The following is a 20,641-nucleotide window of genomic DNA, read 5'->3' as shown; positions in this document are numbered from 1 at the left end:
GATGGAACCCCGCCTTTAAATCAATCTTTGAAAACCAGTTTGCTCCATTTAATTCATCGAAAAGCTCCTCAACCACCAGAATAGGGAATTTTTATCTTCAAAAAGTTCACCCAAATCAATTAATGAATAACCATGTTAATTGACGGGTTCTTTTTTTTATTTTATTTTGACATAATTACAACTAAGATGCACTTTTTTATTGAAAAGATACAAGTAAGAGGGTAAATTTTGAATTTTCTCACTATATATGTTGCCAAAAAACCTGGTGTGAAGTGTAAGTATTTTCTTAATAATTTCATTTAAACCATGCTCAATTCTACGCAATATGAGTTTTGGTCCTTTATTATGAAAGTGCATATTTAGATTTGGTTACAAATGTTTTGTTTTATGAAAAAATCATTTGTGACTATTGTTTCAATCTTTTCAATTGAAACACGTGCACATATTCACGTGAAATATCTTAATTCTATTTAATTTTTAAATATGCTTTAGCATATAATAAACAAATATTATACAATATTAATGGTAAAATTATTATTTAAAAAAGAAAAAGAAATTCATTGTTGTAGTAATTAAATAATTGAATTAATGTATTAATATTTGATCCAATATTGTAATATATAGAATACGATAATTTTTTATTCTAATATGTCAATGTGAAATCACAAGAAATGATGCAATTTTTCACCATTAATTCGTTACTACTTTGAATCAATTAAATCCCCTTTTGTGTGTGTTTGTTTTCTTTTGAACTTTGGGATTTCGTGACGTTTTTTTTTTCTAATGTGTAACTGCAAGAGTTTATTTTGTTTTTCTTTTACACGTACATTTTACATGTAAGTTTGGAGGAATCAATGCACCAATTTGATGTGTGTGCAACCATCTCCACTCTAAACAGAATGCATCGTATCTCGAAGATCAACTAGTCACATCCTATCAATATTAGTTACACATATTCGACATAAGGTTTTATTTTTTAAAATATAGAACTTTATTTTGTAAACTAAAAAATTGGAAAAATCTTCTTTCCAAACATTAAAATGGACACTTACAATAGAAAAGTCACAACTACGTTAGATCACAAAAAGTAATATAAATTTTTTTCGACAATTTAAGAATAAAATAGATGTATATAATTTTTTTCTCCACGAGCGCATTTAATATAGTAGAGATTTCAACGCTGAAAATTTAGTTTACATCATGTCAAGGTAATATTACTCTGTATTTTTTCCCCTAAAAGAAGGTGTCCATAAATTTGTAACTTTTTGCTACTAAACCCAACTTTAATTAGTGTTTATGTAATGTTTTAAAATATTTATAAAATATAGTACAACTTTAGTAATTTTTCATCGGCAGGAAATTATCTATTAATATAAGTCTATTAGTGTCTATTAGGATATTATATTTTCAAATCTCGTCTTTTATTTAGTTATTTTGATTAGTTGGAATTATCTATTAATTGATTTTTTTTATCTAATTTTAAATTTTAACCAAAGTAATCAATTCCGATCACCATCCCACTGTAATGTTATTATTTTAAAAATTAAACTTCATTTTATTTATTGATTAAAATCTTCAAGTACATAGCCTTCAAAGAAGATTGGATATAACCAAAATAATGCTGCATATATCATTTAGAGTCTTGCCATTCTTCAAAAGCAACGATGTATCCTTAGGCGGCTGTGCGAACTTATCCTGACAGTCACCAATATTAGTCATGGCACCAGAAGTTACAATATTGACACCAGTAAAGTCCCCAAGTGCCAAGTCCTTTTGGGCATTTTCTATGTCACCAATAGCTTCATCATAGCTCTCAGCACAAGACGAATATCGTTGCTTAAGTTGAGGATTGGTGGCGGTTTTTGCTAGTGAGTTGGCTAGAGTCAAAGATTTTTCAGCATTTGTACGAGCAAGGTTTAAGGTGTATACAGCCAAGCCTTTTAGATTTGTAGTGCCTGCAGATTTCAACACACTTGAACAAAATTGTGGATTTGAGGTTTTTGGACAGATGGTGGAAACGACGTCATTAGATGATGCCACATTTGAAATGATAGTGAACGAAAGAACTCCAACGAGAGAGATAATAATGAGACAAGAGTTATTGGCCATTTTAATTTTTCTTTGTTGTTTCCCGTCCTTATTGATATGATTCATTTGATAAGTACATATATATATAGATGAAATTTAGAGAAATTGTTTGTTTTTCTTATGGAGGAGAAATGGCAGTTATGATTACATAACTAAATAACCCATTCTAGTCTTTTGTTTGATACTTTTATCTTGAAATAGCCCACCCAAATCAATTCATGAATAATCACATTAATTGTCTTTTTTTTTTTTTTTACATAATTACAACTAAGATGGGCTTTATTTTTATTTTTATTCAAAAGATACGACTAAGATGTTAAATTTTGAATTTTCTCATCAATCCATTAGAGGTGACCTATGCTCCAATCTTTTCTTACCAACAATTTAGGCCTTATAAGTGTATAGAAAATTGAACAGTGAATAGGATAGTTAGGCTTTGTAAAACTTAAAAGTTACATAGTCCAAACTCTGATGTCTCTTCCGTTCCTGTCCTGCTTTGATTTTACCCCATTCTTTTCTCAAATACATTTTTCTACATTGTCGTTTCTTCTTCTCTAACTCATTTTTTCCAATTATATAACATGTCCGTATGTACCAGAAATACAGTGAGCGGAATTCATGGAAGTTTTTCCCTGTTTCAAGTTCTAAGGTATGTGCCTCCAGACATCCCAGAAGTCAATATCCTAGTGCTTTCTGTATATATATTGAAGAATTTTCGTTGTTTACTTTTCTGGCTGAAAAGGGGGGACACGAAACTTATGTGACAGAAATCAAAGGATAACGTGTCTACAGTAAATCGAAATAAGAGTCTGGTTTTCATTGAGTTCAACGTGTTCCTCAAACAGAAACACAGGGCCGTATGCATACTTTCTACGACTACAATAGTCATCATGCTAGAGGTAAACTATTCCATAAGTTCACTATAAATTGTGAAATAAGAACTGTCTGATACTATATATTGTGGGAATTTTTGCAGACATTGATATGGGTGAAACAAAATAAAGTAACCGAACAAACTAATATTGGACAGTTGGAGTTCAGCCCTGCACGACCCTTTGACAAAGCCCTTCCCTCACTTCTAGCCACCATTGTCCATTGTTCACACCTAACACAACCTAGTGGTAGCATGTCACTTCCTCCTTGCCAGCCAGTTCACCCCAGCCTGTAGGTCAGTCAGCCTGTTATAAAAGAAAAAAGTCAATTTTTATGTTCTCCCCCAACCGACAGTGAGCTTCACGGTGACATCTATCCTAATCTACACTGACTTTCACCCTACTTCGACCACAACCAGACTTTCATAGTTAATAGGGTGGTAATTTTGCTGGTTTCGACATTATGTACATGCATGAGTTTAATCACCCCTCCCTCCTCTTTTCCTTTTCAGTTATGAGATTAAAGTGAGGGAATGACAAGAGAAGATCATGAACCAACGAAAATTACAGGTAATTATTGTTTTTCTTTTTTTCCTTAACTCTTTTTAGCCTTTGGAAATATTTAGCAAAGAACTCATGTATGATCTGCATTGAGACTGTTCTTGAGTTGCTTTCATCAGACAAGTTTATGAAGTTCTTGTTGTTGGTTTGTCATGATTTTGTTTCAATTTTTCTGGGAAACTAAGAGTTGTTACTCTTGATTTTTTTCGAGTATTTCTCAGTCTAAGAGTAATTTATCACTAAGCACATGATTTTGTTGGTAACATGCAAGATACAACCTGAATGGAATATCAAATACCATAATGTATTTGTCAGATCATGCAAGACAATTACCATAATGTATTTGTCAGATCATGCAAGACAATTATACAAGCAGATAATTATGCTTATAGTAGCAATCGGCACTAAAATTATTTTTAAAATTTATTTCAGTGTTCTAATTACCTTGTTATCCTAATTCCTATCTTCTTTCGCCTTGCAGATGTGTTGAAATTTGTTGTCAGAATCTGTTTGAATGATGAACTTCATGCATACAATTGTTGTGGTTGTCACAACTGGAATCTATTAAACAAAATCAAATACTTGATAATAACTACCTCTCCACACTGTTATGTTTCTTGTTTTTTCGTTTTCAATAATTTGATCGGTTTTAGACTTTTGGTTTATTTTCAATTAGAAGTAAATGAATGAAGGAAAAAGATAACAGAAAAAGTTGATTTTACTTTTACTATCATTTTCCTATGCTTTTTAGTTTATGGGGATAGATATTTGTTGGTGTTCCTTTTCTTAAGTTAGAAGAAAAAAAGTTGGGGCATAACTTTACATGGACAATCAAGTCATTTTTTTTTCTTAATTTGTGTCTTTTATAGCTAAAAGAAGAAAACTTAAGAATTACATATAAGTAGTATAAAGTCCTAATATAAGCTTGATAAAAAAATTTCCTTTAATTTTGACTCTGTTTATAAACTTATGAGGTTACAAATTGCAATATATTTTCTAATACCATATTATGAATAATTTGGATAGCTGGTTGTGTTTGAAAACTGTATCTTCTTCCATCGTCATTGGTTTATCGTTGCTTTCTTTTCATTTTTGTTAAATTTCAACAAATATCAAGTTGATGTGACTTTTATTGTAGGATATGGGTAATGTTTACAATTTCAAGGATTAGAACTTTTCGTTTATGTTGTTTATCAGACCTTCTATACATCTCTACAATTATATGATCTTTATGGTGAATACATTGTGCAAGGCCGTATATTATAAGATCAATACTGTTTTTTAAAGGAAAGAAAAATATATAATGTGCTACACACCAAATTTTCTTCAAAGAAAAAAAAAACAAATTAAATATATTCCATACTTTCTTTTTGTAGTTTGTGATCCTAGCTAAACTCAGGTTAAAGAGTTCTGTTTATATTTGTATATTTTAATGGAGTTAATTGCAAATACAACGATTAGATACAAAATATTTGCATATGTAACACATATTGTATTGCTAATATAAATATATCACTCATAGAATTTGCTATAATTATACTTGTTTAAACATACTAATACACACTTAATCTTCTTAGTTCAATAATGGTATGGAGTGGAACAAACTTCCTACATTAGGATAAAAGGGTCACACAAATTACCTTCGTAGTAAACTTACTTTTGACATTATTCATTTAACTTAGGGTAAGTATAATGGATTAGCAGTTTTATAAATAATAATTAAGTATATAACAATATCTTTTAAAAATTGTAAATGTAGCAAAATATATTTGTGATAGATTTATATCGTTAATAGACTCTTATGCTTTATAAGCGAATGACATATGTGATTTAAAATAACTGCAGCAATTAGTTTAAAATGTTGTTATATATCTACGAATTTCTTAATTGTTATATTCATTTGTCATTAGTTGTATTTAAAAGGGATGACCAGAAAAACATTAAAACAAGAGGTTTACTTTTGATAAAAGAAAAATTTAAATTTAAATTGCTAAAATAGCAAAATGTCCATGTCTAAGTGAAAAACTTGCATCCCAAATAAAATTATTCAACAATAATCACGGTCGAACTCAAACTCCCAAAAACAATGATTACATTTATTCCCTAATTTGCTAATTCATTTTGGATTAGGTTTATTTTTGACAACAATAAAAAAATTGAGGTGCGGAACAATGATATTATAAATGCCAAAGAGTAGTTAAGATGCAAAATATAAATTTATATTTGCAATATTAGGTCAAAATGAATGATAATTTAGTTAGATTTTTGTCAAATAAATAAAAATGTGAACCATACTAAAAGCAAATATAGATGCTTTTTTATTATTGAATTTTCATAGAATAAATAATAAAAAAAAGTAGAAAATATTTGCCTTTTAACTTTTTCTTTTTTAATTTTCATAGAAAATATTTAATCCAAAAATTAAATAACCTCAACGGTCAATTTTCTTTCCCCTCTTCTTCAACCTCAACGTTCTCTTTTATTTCAAATTTCTTTCCCCTTTTTCTTCTCGATCGGTTTACTCTGCCTCTCATCTCCCCTTCTCTTCTTCGTCTTCCTCAAACCCTGCGATTTCCTATCTCTCAAATTCCGTTTCGCTCTTCCTATACCTCCAAAATTTCGCTCTTCCTCTCTAACGTGAAGCAGCCAAGAAACTCTGTCTTGCGAGATACCCATCTCGTCGATCCACCACTTTCTTCTTCTTCTAGCCTTAACGGTGCCGAAATCAAGGGCCGCAGACCCCCTCGGAAACCCAAGTCTTCCAAAGAAAATTCTCCACCGTCAGATCGGTTTTCGATTCCAAATCCTGAAGAGCCCGCTTCCACCTAGGCCTCCCTCTTCTAACCCGACCGTTCCTGAGAGTTCGCTATCACATACTGCTTTTTTTACCTGTGTTGTTGAATCCCGATCCAAGGTAATGCTAAAATAATGTTGCTAATATCTGGAATATGGTATTATTGAATTTAGTATAAATAAATAAAAGAAGTATACCTGTAACAACTAACAGTTGTGGGCACTGTCGGAAAAAGCCAATGAATTTGTAAATCGAAGTGCAGATAGTTCTGTTGTTTAGGATGGAAAAGCATGAGTATCACGTTTCTATATTCAACGGACTGGTACTTGTAAAATTTAGGCTCATAATCATTTTATTATGCAGAGACTGGCAGATGGTTTAAGTAGCTGGTTCCGGAGGCAGAAGCTAACAGGTGCAGCTGGGGAGCGCTTGAAGGAAGCACGCAATATCAACCGACCACTCTCACAACTCGGGTAACCGATCGAAACTATTGGGAGATATTTCAAATTTCATTTAAGCAGTGATCTTTCCAATGATTTTTTTCTTTATTTATTTTGTAATGTCAATTAGTTGGCTAATTATTTATCAGAATGCTTGTTGATATCGCTGCATGTTTTATTTTGTAATGTTTGTACTTTTTAGTTGTGATTTGTGAATACGCTAGGATTGATTTGATTTGCTCTTCTGACTGTTAAGATCGGAATGATGTTGCTCATCTGAAAGAAGGCAGCATCATGTGCTTGAAGACTTGTAGAGTATGGAGAGTGAATGGTCAAATTTGAGGAATCGTATCTGCTAGCTTTGTAGTCCAAACAGGTTGTCTGGCTAACTTTCTTTTTCTCATTTTCAACCAATTAGGATAGCTGTCATGTTTTTTGAATTCCTTGCCATTCTTGAGTAGTAACTTGGCATTTGTTTATTAAAAGGTTTTAATTAAGATTATGGTGTTCATAACTTTGTAGTCACACTAAATAACTTAAAAGAGTTAGTTTGACAGTTGACAAACATGATAGTAATGTGATAGTGAGTGCAAGGGTAAAAAGAGTTGCTTCTGTTGGGTTAAAGTGATGTTTGTGTTTTTTAGTGTGATGTGTTTTGTTTTCAAGTTCGTTAGTAGACGTATTACTTAATTGAAAATTTTGATACCATAGCCAGTGTAGGGGAAGATGAATGGAGGGTGCTATTAGACTAGTTAAGACTTATATGTATCCTAATTTTAGTAATATATAAAATTGAGAGAATTTCCTTTGATTTTCAGGAACAAGGATGAATAATCAATGAAAAAGGAATGAAAAGGTTTATCCATGCAAGCTTCAAACCAAAGTCAAGGATGTCGATCCTTCCAGGGGAGTCCAAAGTTCCCCCCTTATTTTTCTCCATTTACTTTGATTTTCAAAAGCTTTTAGGACAGAAAAAGCAATTTTTTGAGTGGGTGTGGGTAATGGCTTGCTTAGCTTGCATGTTTAGTGTAAACTTGGGGGTTCAAATTTTGCCCAAATTTCAAAAATTTTCAGAATTCTTTCCATACAATAATGAGCATTATACCTTCTTAGCTTAATTAGATCTTGCATAAAAAGCATGATTGGCAACCCTTGAGCACTGAGCTCGGGTTTATGATGTGAAATTCTGAATTTTGATGAGTATATGTGCTGAAATTTGAGCATAAGCTGCTGTCTTTTTTGTTTTAAGCTCCTTTTAGCTATTTCTTATTGAGATGTGAATGCATGATTGAGAAAATGGTATGTGTGTTGTGAATGCTTGATTACATGTATAATAAATAAGTGCATGGATACTTTTCTAGCTTTGTCTTCCTTTGTTGCTTTGTCGTGACTTACCTATGATGCACTTAGTCCAAACCTAGCCTAGATAGAGTAAAAAAGGATAGGAAACCTAGCCTAGATAGAGTAAAAAAGGATAGGAGGCACTCTTTAGAAACTGGGATGGTTTTAACAAATTTGTCTTGTCAAACATGAGTTAGAAGCCTCTTGTCTAGCCACAATGAACTAAATCCCTTTAGAAAAGGGTCGACATTAACAAAACTTATTGTCACTTCGAAGGGAGCAATCAAACTTAATTAGTAACTAAATGTAGAACCATAGAAAGGTTAGCCCACCGGTTCTAGCAAGGCCTAGTTACCACATTGCATACCAAAGAAAGAAAAGAGAGACTTGACAATGCAAAACATAAAACAGTAAGACAATCAAGAGCTATAAAAAATATCAAACAACATATCCAATATACATTAGAAAAAGCCCATAAAAAATGGGGGAAAACTTCACTTTTGGCCTAACCAAAACCAGACTACCTACTCTTAGCGTTCTAAACATAGCATCGAGTTTGATGAGGGCTTTGAAAAGAGGAGGAATCCTCCCCGATCCACATTAGGGGGAAAACAAGGCTTGTTGTCACTTCGAAGGGAGCAGTCAAACTTAGCATTGAGTTTGACGAGGGCTTTGAAAAGAGGAGGAATCCTCCCCGTTCCATAGTAGGGGGAAAACGAGGCTTGTTGTCACTCCGAAGGGAGCAGTCAAACTTAGAAACTAAGTTTAGAACCATAGAAAGGTTAGCCCACCGGTTCTAGCAAGACCTTGTTACCACATTGCATACCAAAGAAACAAAAGAGAGACTTGCAAATGCAAAACGTAAAAAGGTTAGACAATCAAGAGCTATAAAAAAACAAACAACACATGCAATATACATTAGAAAAATCCCATAAAAAAGCAAAGAGCCAACTTGGTTCGGTCAAGTAGAATGTGTTGAGTTCCCTAACTATCAGAGCTTTTAGCAGAAAACTTTACTTTTGGCCTAACCAAAACCAAACCACCTACTCTTAGCGTTCTAAACTTAGCATCGAGTTTGATGAGGGCTTTGAAAAGAGGAGGAATCCTCCCCGATCCACATTAGGGGGAAAACAAGGCTTGTTGTCACTTCGAAGGGAGCAGTCAAACTTAGCATTGAGTTTGACGAGGGCTTTGAAAAGAGGAGGAATCCTCCCCGTTCCATAGTAGGGGGAAAACGAGGCTTGTTGTCACTCCGAAGGGAGCAGTCAAACTTAGAAACTAAGTTTAGAACCATAGAAAGGTTAGCCCACCGGTTCTAGCAAGACCTTGTTACCACATTGCATACCAAAGAAACAAAAGAGAGACTTGCAAATGCAAAACGTAAAAAGTTAGACAATCAAGAGCTATAAAAAAACAAACAACACATGCAATATACATTAGAAAAATCCCATAAAAAAGCAAAGAGCCAACTTGGTTCGGTCAAGTAGAATGTGTTGAGTTCCCTAACTATCAGAGCTTTTAGCAGAAAACTTTACTTTTGGCCTAACCAAAACCAAACCACCTACTCTTAGCGTTCTAAACTTAGCATCGAGTTTGATGAGGGCTTTGAAAAGAGGAGGAATCCTCCCCGATCCACATTAGGGGGAAAACAAGGCTTGTTGTCACTCCGAAGGGAGCAGTCAAACTTAGCATTGAGTTTGACGAGGGCTTTGAAAAGAGGAGGAATCCTCCCCGTTCCATAGTAGGGGGAAAACGAGGCTTGTTGTCACTCCGAAGGGAGCAGTCAAACTTAGAAACTAAGTTTAGAACCATAGAAAGGTTAGCCCACCGGTTCTAGCAAGACCTTGTTACCACATTGCATACCAAAGAAACAAAAGAGAGACTTGCAAATGCAAAACGTAAAAAGGTTAGACAATCAAGAGCTATAAAAAAACAAACAACACATGCAATATACATTAGAAAAATCCCATAAAAAAGCAAAGAGCCAACTTGGTTCGGTCAAGTAGAATGTGTTGAGTTCCCTAACTATCAGAGCTTTTAGCAGAAAACTTTACTTTTGGCCTAACCAAAACCAAACCACCTACTCTTAGCGTTCTAAACTTAGCATCGAGTTTGATGAGGGCTTTGAAAAGAGGAGGAATCCTCCCCGATCCACATTAGGGGGAAAACAAGGCTTGTTGTCACTCCGAAGGGAGCAGTCAAACTTAGCATTGGTTTGACGAGGGCTTTGAAAAGAGGAGGAATCCTCCCCGTTCCATAGTAGGGGGAAAACGAGGCTTGTTGTCACTCCGAAGGGAGCAGTCAAACTTAGAAACTAAGTTTAGAACCATAGAAAGGTTAGCCCACCGGTTCTAGCAAGACCTTGTTACCACATTGCATACCAAAGAAACAAAAGAGAGACTTGCAAATGCAAAACGTAAAAAGGTTAGACAATCAAGAGCTATAAAAAAACAAACAACACATGCAATATACATTAGAAAAATCCCATAAAAAAGCAAAGAGCCAACTTGGTTCGGTCAAGTAGAATGTGTTGAGTTCCCTAACTATCAGAGCTTTTAGCAGAAAACTTTACTTTTGGCCTAACCAAAACCAAACCACCTACTCTTAGCGTTCTAAACTTAGCATCGAGTTTGATGAGGGCTTTGAAAAGAGGAGGAATCCTCCCCGATCCACATTAGGGGGAAAACAAGGCTTGTTGTCACTTCGAAGGGAGCAGTCAAACTTAGCATTGAGTTTGACGAGGGCTTTGAAAAGAGGAGGAATCCTCCCCGTTCCATAGTAGGGGGAAAACGAGGCTTGTTGTCACTCCGAAGGGAGCAGTCAAACTTAGAAACTAAGTTTAGAACCATAGAAAGGTTAGCCCACCGGTTCTAGCAAGACCTTGTTACCACATTGCATACCAAAGAAACAAAAGAGAGACTTGCAAATGCAAAACGTAAAAAGTTAGACAATCAAGAGCTATAAAAAAACAAACAACACATGCAATATACATTAGAAAAATCCCATAAAAAAGCAAAGAGCCAACTTGGTTCGGTCAAGTAGAATGTGTTGAGTTCCCTAACTATCAGAGCTTTTAGCAGAAAACTTTACTTTTGGCCTAACCAAAACCAAACCACCTACTCTTAGCGTTCTAAACTTAGCATCGAGTTTGATGAGGGCTTTGAAAAGAGGAGGAATCCTCCCCGATCCACATTAGGGGGAAAACAAGGCTTGTTGTCACTCCGAAGGGAGCAGTCAAACTTAGCATTGGGTTTGACGAGGGCTTTGAAAAGAGGAGGAATCCTCCCCGTTCCATAGTAGGGGGAAAACGAGGCTTGTTGTCACTCCGAAGGGAGCAGTCAAACTTAGAAACTAAGTTTAGAACCATAGAAAGGTTAGCCCACCGGTTCTAGCAAGACCTTGTTACCACATTGCATACCAAAGAAACAAAAGAGAGACTTGCAAATGCAAAACGTAAAAAGGTTAGACAATCAAGAGCTATAAAAAAACAAACAACACATGCAATATACATTAGAAAAATCCCATAAAAAAGCAAAGAGCCAACTTGGTTCGGTCAAGTAGAATGTGTTGAGTTCCCTAACTATCAGAGCTTTTAGCAGAAAACTTTACTTTTGGCCTAACCAAAACCAAACCACCTACTCTTAGCGTTCTAAACTTAGCATCGAGTTTGATGAGGGCTTTGAAAAGAGGAGGAATCCTCCCCGATCCACATTAGGGGGAAAACAAGGCTTGTTGTCACTTCGAAGGGAGCAGTCAAACTTAGCATTGAGTTTGACGAGGGCTTTGAAAAGAGGAGGAATCCTCCCCGTTCCATAGTAGGGGGAAAACGAGGCTTGTTGTCACTCCGAAGGGAGCAGTCAAACTTAGAAACTAAGTTTAGAACCATAGAAAGGTTAGCCCACCGGTTCTAGCAAGACCTTGTTACCACATTGCATACCAAAGAAACAAAAGAGAGACTTGCAAATGCAAAACGTAGAAAGGTTAGTCAATCAAGAGCTATAAAAAAACAAACAACACATGCAATATACATTAGAAAAATCCCATAAAAAAGCAAAGAGCCAACTTGGTTCGGTCAAGTAGAATGTGTTGAGTTCCCTAACTATCAGAGCTTTTAGCAGAAAACTTTACTTTTGGCCTAACCAAAACCAAACCACCTACTCTTAGCGTTCTAAACTTAGCATCGAGTTTGATGAGGGCTTTGAAAAGAGGAGGAATCCTCCCCGATCCACATTAGGGGGAAAACAAGGCTTGTTGTCACTTCGAAGGGAGCAGTCAAACTTAGCATTGAGTTTGACGAGGGCTTTGAAAAGAGGAGGAATCCTCCCCGTTCCATAGTAGGGGGAAAACGAGGCTTGTTGTCACTCCGAAGGGAGCAGTCAAACTTAGAAACTAAGTTTAGAACCATAGAAAGGTTAGCCCACCGGTTCTAGCAAGACCTTGTTACCACATTGCATACCAAAGAAACAAAAGAGAGACTTGCAAATGCAAAACGTAAAAAGGTTAGACAATCAAGAGCTATAAAAAAACAAACAACACATGGAATATACATTAGAAAAATCCCATAAAAAAACAAAGAGCCAACTTGGTTCGGTCAGTAAGACAATCGAGTTGCTGTCTTTGACTGGTCTATTTCATTTCAGCTTTCAATATCATGTTCACTGGACAGCTTGGATGTTGATGAGCTACGGACACATACTACTTATTCAAGTGGTTATCATAGGGTAAGTTCTATTAAACCCTTTTTTCTATATATGTATTTTTGTTTCTTTTCTTTTCTGCGTAATTGTTTTGCGTAATTGTTTTGCATATTGTGTTCGACAAAATTTTGAAAATTTGAAATCTTGCAAGAAGATTAGTTACAATTAATCTTCCTTTGGAGGTTGAACAATTCTTGGTTTAGGATATCGAATACTAGATTTATTGTAGTGCAATCGGAATTGTGATGTCAAGTCAATTAAATTTCATAATTGTAGATGATGTTGGAAGATCTCACCCGGGTAATTGGGAGATGGTTTTGAAGTCTTTGGAGTTTAGGGAGTTGGTCATCGTTTAGATTCTTTTTAATATTTTTCAATTAATTTCGAATTCATACAATGTATATGCCTGTATTAGTGTTTGAAACTGGGTGATAAATTGATTACCATTATTCAGACTTCTAGTCCTCTCTTATGTTTCTATGACTATGAAAACAAACTTTGGACTTGTATTGTTTGTAATGCTCTGTTTGGTCAGGCACAACCATGATCAAGAAATTTGTGATAGGAAACGGAGAAATATCTTCACTTTTTTAATGATGTTCTTTTATGCTTCTGCTGGATTGAAAAACCAAATGTGGGAACTTCAGAATTTGAATTTTTAGATGTTTTGGGAAGTTATCAAAAGTTTCTCAGTGGAAAACCAAAAGAAATTTCTGAAGTGAGTATTTTCATTACACATCAGTTGGTTACTTCTTGTCTCAAGTTGGCTTAAAGAAAAACTGAACTTCAGAAATATAACAATTGTATCTTGCTTTTTTCATTAGGTTTGTAACTGGTTACTCTCGAGGACCACTTCGTATCCTCATTATTCTTAATTATTTGTTTTGGTTTCCCTTAAGGGGATAAGTTGGTTCCTTCTAGAGCTTAAACTAATTTATCCTGCTAGCAAAAATCATGTGAAAAAGTAACTCCCTTCTAGAGCTTAAACTAATTTATCCTGCTAGCAAAAATCATGTGAAAAAGTAACTCAGTATGAGACAAGGTACAAAAAATTCATTTCGCTTTTTGGAAAATCATCGTCTATGCCGAAACCTGCATCTTGGAACTGATTGTTCTCGATCAAGTCCAGTGCTGAACCCCCGAATGGACTGCAAGGATCACGGGTGAAGGTTTATTTCTTTCTTATCGTTGGTTAGAGTTTTTGTTTCGTATTGTACTGCCTTGACTTAATTCCATTATTTTTGAAGAATTTAAAGTTATGGGTTTTGATGATCCTTTCTTAGGAACGTTTTGGCAAGACTGTACACTGCCTATCTGAGTCGGAATCCCACTGCAATATCCATTTTGGAGCTTATTCGATCAGTTCATGTTGATACAAATTTTTTATGATCATAATGCATTTGGAAATTTTGGGGTATTGTTCTTCGTTCCATTTTTTTTTCTACTTCCAATTTCATTTTCAATATCTGCATATTCATATTATTTATTCTTTCTTATGTATATTGTTTTCTAATGCTCATATGTGGTGCAATGTCTTTCTTTTAAGTCATTGGTTTTTTGGTGAATAGAAAAACAAAGGGAACTATGTCATCGTTCTACTGTTTCTACGACATTTCCATAAAGAAGCAAGCCAGATCAAACATTCTGCCATTCTTTTGGTTGCCCTTAAATCTCCTCACAACCTCTTTGTTCTTCCAACAATCATTAAGAAAAACCCCTGTAAACCGAACCCCATGTCTTCCCTTTTCTCCCCCCCGGCCGGAATTTTTCCCACTCTCCACACAAAATCCTCTCAACCTTATTTTTCTTGACTACCCATTTCCAAAATTTTCATTTCCTTGGAAATTCTTTGTCGATACCGAAACCTGCAGCTGGGAATCGATTGTTGTCGATCATGTCCGGTGCTGAACCTCCCAATGGACTGCAAGGATCAAGGGTTAAGGTTTATTCTTTTGTTATCGTTGGTTTGAGTTCTTGTTCTGTTTTTTTCTGCTTTGATTTAATTGCATTGGTTTTGAAGAATTTAACGTCATGGGTTGTGATGCATGTTGATAGCAAGCTGAATCCTTTATTAGGAATGTTTTGGTGAGCATGGAGTCAGTTTATCCGAGTCGGAATCCCACTGCAAAATCTGTTTTGGGGCTTGTTCGATCTGTTCATCATGATACAATTTATTGAGATCATATCGCTTTTAGAACTTCTGGGGTATTTTTCTTCCTCCCATTTCTTCTACTTCCAACTTAATTTTTATTTTATGGATTGATCATTCAATTTCAGCAAACCCACTGGTTATAGTAAAAAACATATTTAAGTTGACAATGGTTAGAAGATATAATATTACATTTACCTCGTCACATCTCTTTGTTCTTCCAACAATCATTAAGAAAAATCCCTGTAAACCGAACCCCATGTATTCCCTTTTCTCCTCACTCGCCAGAATTTTGCCCACTCTCCAAACAAAATCATTCAGCCTTATTTTTGTTCACTACCCATTTCCAAAAATTTCATTTCCCTCTGAAAATCTTTGTCGATGGCCAAACCTGTGGCTGGGAACCGAACGTTCTCGATCATGTCCAGTGCCGAACCTCCCGATGGACTGCAAGGATCAAGGGTTAAGGTTTGGTTTTTCTATTTTTGTTGGTTAGAGTTCGTGTTCTGTTTTTTTTTTTACTTTGAGTTAAATCCTTTGTATTTGAAGAAATTAAAGTTATGGGATGTGATGCATGTTGGCAGGGAGCTGATTCCTTAAAAGTTGGTTAGTGTTCTTGTTCTGTTTTTTTTTTTTTACCTTGAGTTAGTTACATTGTTTTTTGTAGGGAGCTTAATCCTTTCTTGGGAACGTTTTGGGGAGCATGGAGGCTGTTTATCTGAGTCGGAAGCCCGCTGCAAAATCTGTTTTGGAGTTTGTTCGATCTGTCCATGATGATACAAATTTGTTATGATCATACTGCATTTTGAAGTTTTGGGGTATTTTTCTTCCATTTCTTTTCTTCTTCCAATTTCTGCTTATCTTTTTATTCTTTCTTCTGTTTATTATTTTCTAATGGTCACTTGTTGTGCAATATCTTTCTTTTAAGTCATTGGCTACTTGTTGTGAAATGGTGTCACTTCTTAGGAACGTTTTGGCGAGCATGGATGCTGTTTATTTTAGTTGGACGCCCAATGCAAAATCTGTTTTGGAGTTTGTTCGATCTGTTCGTGATGATACCAATCTGTTATGATCATATTGCATTTTGAAGTTTTGGGTATTTTTCTTTGGTTCTTTTCTACTTCCAATTTCTGCTTATTTTTTATTCTTTCGTATGTATATTATTTTTTAATGGTCACTTGTTGTGCAATGTCTTTCTTTTAAGTCTTTGGCTACTTTATAAAGAGAAGAACAAAGTGAACTATGTTATCGTTCTACTCTTTCTACCCCATTTCCGTAAAGAAGCAAGAAAACAACTAATAGGCAGATCAATCTGCTTAAACATTCAATTGGCCATTTAGTCTTTTGGGTTTTAACATTCTGCCATTCTTGTCGTTGCCCTTAAATCTCCTCACAATGTCTTTGTTAAATCCCTGTAAACCGAACCCCATGTCTTCCCTTTTCTCCCCATCGGCCATAATTTTTCCCACTCCCCAAACAAAATCGTTTCAACCTTATTTTTCTTCACTACTCATTTCCAAAATTTTCATTTCCCTCGGAAATTCTTTGTCGATGTCGAAACCTGCTGCTAGGAATCGATTGTTCTCGATCTTGTCGAGTGCCGAACCTTCCAATGGACTGCAAGGATCAAGGGTTAAGGTTTATTTTTTAGTTATTGTTGTTCTGTTTTTTTCTGATTTGATTTCATTGCATTGTTTTTGAAGAATTTAAAGTTATGGGTTGTGATGATCCTTTCTTAGAAATGGTTTTGCAGTCCTGGAGACTGCTTATGTGAGTCAGAATCACACTGTAAAATCCACTTTGGAGCTTGTTCGATCTTTTGATGGTGATACTAATTGGTTATGATCATATTGCACTTGCAACTTTTAGGGTATTTTTCTTTCATTTCTTTTCTACTTTAAATTTCATTTTCAATTTCTGCAAATTTTTTTAGCTTTTCATATGTATATTGTTTTCCAATGGTCATTTGTTGTGTGGTGTCTTTCTTGTAAGTCATTGGTTACTTTGTAAAGAGAAACACATTATGCACTATGTCATCGTTCTACTCTTTCTGCAACATTTCCATAAAGAAGCAAGAAAACAGCTAGCAGGCAGATCAAACTTCCTTAAATATTCAATTGGCCATTTCGCCTTTTTGGATTTAACATTCTGCATTTGTGTCGTTACCCTTAAATCTCCTCACAATCTCTTTGTTCTTCCAACAATCATTAAGAAAAATCCCTGTAAACCGAACCCCATGTATTCCCTTTTCTCCTCACTCGCCAGAATTTTGCCCACTCTCCAAACAAAATCATTTCAGCCTTACTTTTGTTCACTACCCATTTCCAAAAATTTCATTTCCCTCTGAAAATCTTCGTCGATGGCCAAACCTGTGGCTGGGAACCGAATGTTCTCGATCATGTCCAGTGCTGAACCTCTCGATGGACTGCAAGGATCAAGGGTTAAGGTTGGTTTTTCTATTTTTGTTGGTTAGAGTTCGTGTTCTGTTTTTTTTTTTTTACTTTGAGTTAAATCCTTTGTATTTGAAGAAATTAAAGTTATGGGATGTGGTGCATGTTGGCAGGGAGCTGATTCCTTAGAAGTTGGTTAGTGTTCTTGTTCTGTTTTTTTTTTTTTTTTACCTTGAGTTAGTTACATTTTTTATGAAGAAATGAAAGTTATGGGATGTGATGCATGTTGGTTGGTAGGGAGATGAATCCTTTCTTAGGAACGTTTTGGGGAGCATGGAGGCTGTTTATTTGAGTCGGAAGCCCACTGCAAAATCTGTTTAAGGTTGAGGAGGGTCCTATGTTCAAAAGTTTGCTGGTGTGTATCTTTGTTGGCTCGACATGTTTTTAATTTATGATTGTTGTTGGTGGAGAGAGCGGAAGATGCCGGGGACAGTTTGGAGAAGATCAAGCGGCAGCTGGCCTCTGGGTCTGGTCGGAATTTGTTGCAGGGTCCCCTTCTAAAGCGATCTGAAACAGTAAACTAACGCATTGCAACTCTTTCTGTCTTTCCTTTTGTTTTGAATTGATGGTTACTGCTTAATTGCGCTGCCTTTAGGTCTTCCATTTAAATCGTTCCGACTGTTTTAGTGATATTTGAAGACTTAATTAAATCACCTAGAAGTACTTATTAAGATTAGGACGTCGGGATTTGTGATTTCAAGGAGATTAGAAATGTGAGAAATGCCCATGTTCGTGATCTAACTGTCGGCATATTTGTGTTTATGAATATGGCCGTCGATGTGATAGTATTCTCAGACTGTTTTGTAGTGCGCATATGCAGAATTGTGGTCACGTTTGATCAGCCTTCTATTTTCTGCGTTTCTGTTCTTAGACAGCATTTTTTATGGCAATGAGCCTTCATTGTAGCAAATCTGATTTTCTCTATTACAATGTTTGCAGTTGAGGAAATGGAATGAGCGATGGGTAGTTTTGGACCCAACAACAGGGAAAATGGAGTAACCATACGTCCCATTTACACTGTTTTTGGTCCTTCCTTGCTTGGTTCAATGTAGTAATATGTTGGTGGAAACAGCTCATTTCTAATGCTGCTGCCGATGGTGATGGGGTCAATGGACCTCTGCCAAGAGTGTTCATATCACAAATTGTTGTGGATTAGTTGAGTAAATAAACTCAGGTGCGTTTCACCGAATTCTCGATATGCAGAAATCTGAATATATTTTTTCCTTCTGAAATTTGGCTACAAGCTGTATCTTGGTGCTGCAGTAAGTGTATTGTTAGCGATGTAGTAGGCATAAGGTGGGAATAGGATGCATTTTGTGTTTTATCCATTTAAGTTTTTGGTTTATGCAACAAAACCTTAGCTTGAATTACAACTTCATATCATTTTTCCTACTGCATTCAGTACATAATCAGAAGATACACTGAATGTTCTTGCATTGGGAAGAAGCATGCTGCTTTGGCTGGTTCCTTCACATCAGAAGACCTGTGCTACCACGTTTACTTCCAATTTCAAGAGTGCCTTGATCCTTTGATTTACTTCCAATTTTTGGAGGCTGGTTTCAGCACAGGTGTGGTTTCCTTTTTATCATCATCACCTGACAATCTTTTCACGTTTTTTCCAGAAATAGATTTAGCTGATCCCTTCTTTCTCTTGACCTCTGATTGTTTTAAAGAACTCCCCCCACTCTTGCTGGTTCCATCACCCTTCCTAACAGACTGCTTCAATGTCTTAGTTTCAAAATCACTTGTAGTGTCATTAGTTTACATTTACATTTACGTTGAAGATATAATATTACATTACGTCATTAGTTTTTGGATGAATTGGTGATTTAACATGCTCTAGAGTGGATAGTTTAGGAGGTCTGTTAGACCACCATTGTTATTTTACTTATAATAGAAGAAAGGAAAGTAAGGCACGTTAGTAATCAACATAGTTACTTATTCAAAAGGATGACAGTTATCTAAAACAGGAAGTTAAATGGATGAGAGGGAGATGGGAAAGGGCAGGCAGTTTTTAGTAAAAGGAAGGGCCTGCCAGAATTGTTCTGGTTTTAATTGTAGTATTTTGAATTGTGTTTATTTCTGTTTTGGATTAGGAGGGTTTCTTTGCTTGTTGTTTGTAATTTCTCTGTAATTTTCTTTCTATTGCAACTTTAAGTCTCAAATATCAATATAATAGAAACAGTACATAAGTGTTCTATCAAGGTTGTATGTTCAGAAGTGAGTAGATAGTTGAGGAAGTCCTATGTTCAAAAGTGAGTAGTTTAGGAGGGTCCTATGTTCAAAAGTTTGCTGGTGTGTATCTTTGTTGGCTCAACATGTTTTGAATACATTTTAGGTTAGATTGAGTTTGTTGCACTTGGTTGTCATTTTTGGTCTTGAAATGCTTTTTTCAACCTTTTTGGTAGATTATGAGTTACGAACCTACATTTAGGATTTGCTAGGTCGTTTTGAAAACTCAAGTAATACCTAGACACGTTTTGAGCACGTTTTAGGTTGGTTTGAACTAAGTTTGTTACACTTACACACTTGGTAGCCATTTTGGGTCTTGTAGTGCTTTTTTCACACTATTGGAACTTTTTTCGTAGGTTATGAGTTACGAACCTACACGTAAGCTGTTTTAGGTCGTTTTGAAAGTTCAAGTGATACTTAGACACATTTTGTTCAAGTGATACTGTTTTAGGTCGTTTTCAAGTGAACTTTTTTCTTCTTGTATTGACTGTTTTACTATTTCTTCATGGTTTGTATTCATGGTATTTATTTTCATAATGAATCTTTCATGTTCTGGTAAACATTGCAGAAACACATAATTTCAGCAATCTGTCAAAGAGTTGAAGGAGAAAACAAAAGTACTTAAAGGTCACATGAAGACCTAAAAGTTAGGTAATTTTTTGAAAACTTTTTTCTTCGTCTTGCATAGTTTTAGTGGTATTTGTTAACAGGCTGAGACATACTCTTGTATGCCAAGGCTGGGTGGCCAATTCAATGGATGGCCTGAGATGGTGAAATGACGAGTGTAGAACAAAGTAGACAATCGAGCAGATTTACAAGTAGGAGGATGGTGTTTGGTCTTACTCTAAAGCTACTGCTAGAAAGGTGATTCTCCCTTTATTTACACATGTTATCTATATTTAATTACTGTTTTTATGTGATGGTGAATAAATATTTAAGTCGTTTCAAGTTTTTACATCATGCTTGAGTTAATACATTTCCCAACTCGCACTAATTTTAAAGTTGAGACTAAGTTTG

General features: G+C 35.3%; 4 long non-coding RNA genes across 6 annotated transcripts; 3 read left to right on the top strand and 1 right to left on the bottom strand.

Moving 5' to 3' along the window:
- Positions 1–592: 592 nt before the first annotated feature.
- On the top strand, positions 593–4,374 carry LOC116404574. Its single transcript, XR_004217481.1, has 4 exons — positions 593–2,737; positions 2,831–2,987; positions 3,473–3,530; positions 4,003–4,374. It is a non-coding gene; the product is annotated as an uncharacterized LOC116404574 (long non-coding RNA).
- A 1,513-nt stretch (positions 4,375–5,887) lies between these two features.
- LOC116404755 lies at positions 5,888–6,686 on the bottom strand. Its single transcript, XR_004217817.1, has 2 exons — positions 6,513–6,686; positions 5,888–6,410 (listed from the first exon to the last, which is right to left on the bottom strand). It is a non-coding gene; the product is annotated as an uncharacterized LOC116404755 (long non-coding RNA).
- LOC116404753 lies at positions 6,294–7,321 on the top strand. Its single transcript, XR_004217813.1, has 3 exons — positions 6,294–6,435; positions 6,679–6,788; positions 7,012–7,321. It is a non-coding gene; the product is annotated as an uncharacterized LOC116404753 (long non-coding RNA).
- A 10,403-nt stretch (positions 7,322–17,724) lies between these two features.
- LOC116404754 lies at positions 17,725–20,245 on the top strand. 3 transcript variants are annotated; one of them, XR_004217815.1, is made up of 4 exons: positions 17,725–17,907; positions 18,332–18,566; positions 18,795–18,960; positions 20,193–20,245. It is a non-coding gene; the product is annotated as an uncharacterized LOC116404754 (long non-coding RNA). The 3 variants fall into 3 exon arrangements; XR_004217816.1 differs by lacking the exon at positions 18,795–18,960 and having other exon boundaries at positions 20,193–20,237; XR_004217814.1 differs by lacking the exon at positions 20,193–20,245 and having other exon boundaries at positions 18,795–19,088.
- Positions 20,246–20,641: the final 396 nt, after the last annotated feature.

The sequence above is a fragment of the Cucumis sativus genome, chromosome 6 (genome assembly GCF_000004075.3).
Source record: "Cucumis sativus cultivar 9930 chromosome 6, Cucumber_9930_V3, whole genome shotgun sequence".
Taxonomy (NCBI): Eukaryota; Viridiplantae; Streptophyta; class Magnoliopsida; order Cucurbitales; family Cucurbitaceae; genus Cucumis; species Cucumis sativus.
The sequence above is the reverse complement of the archived record's forward strand: the minus strand, read 5'-3'. Positions and strand labels throughout refer to the sequence as shown.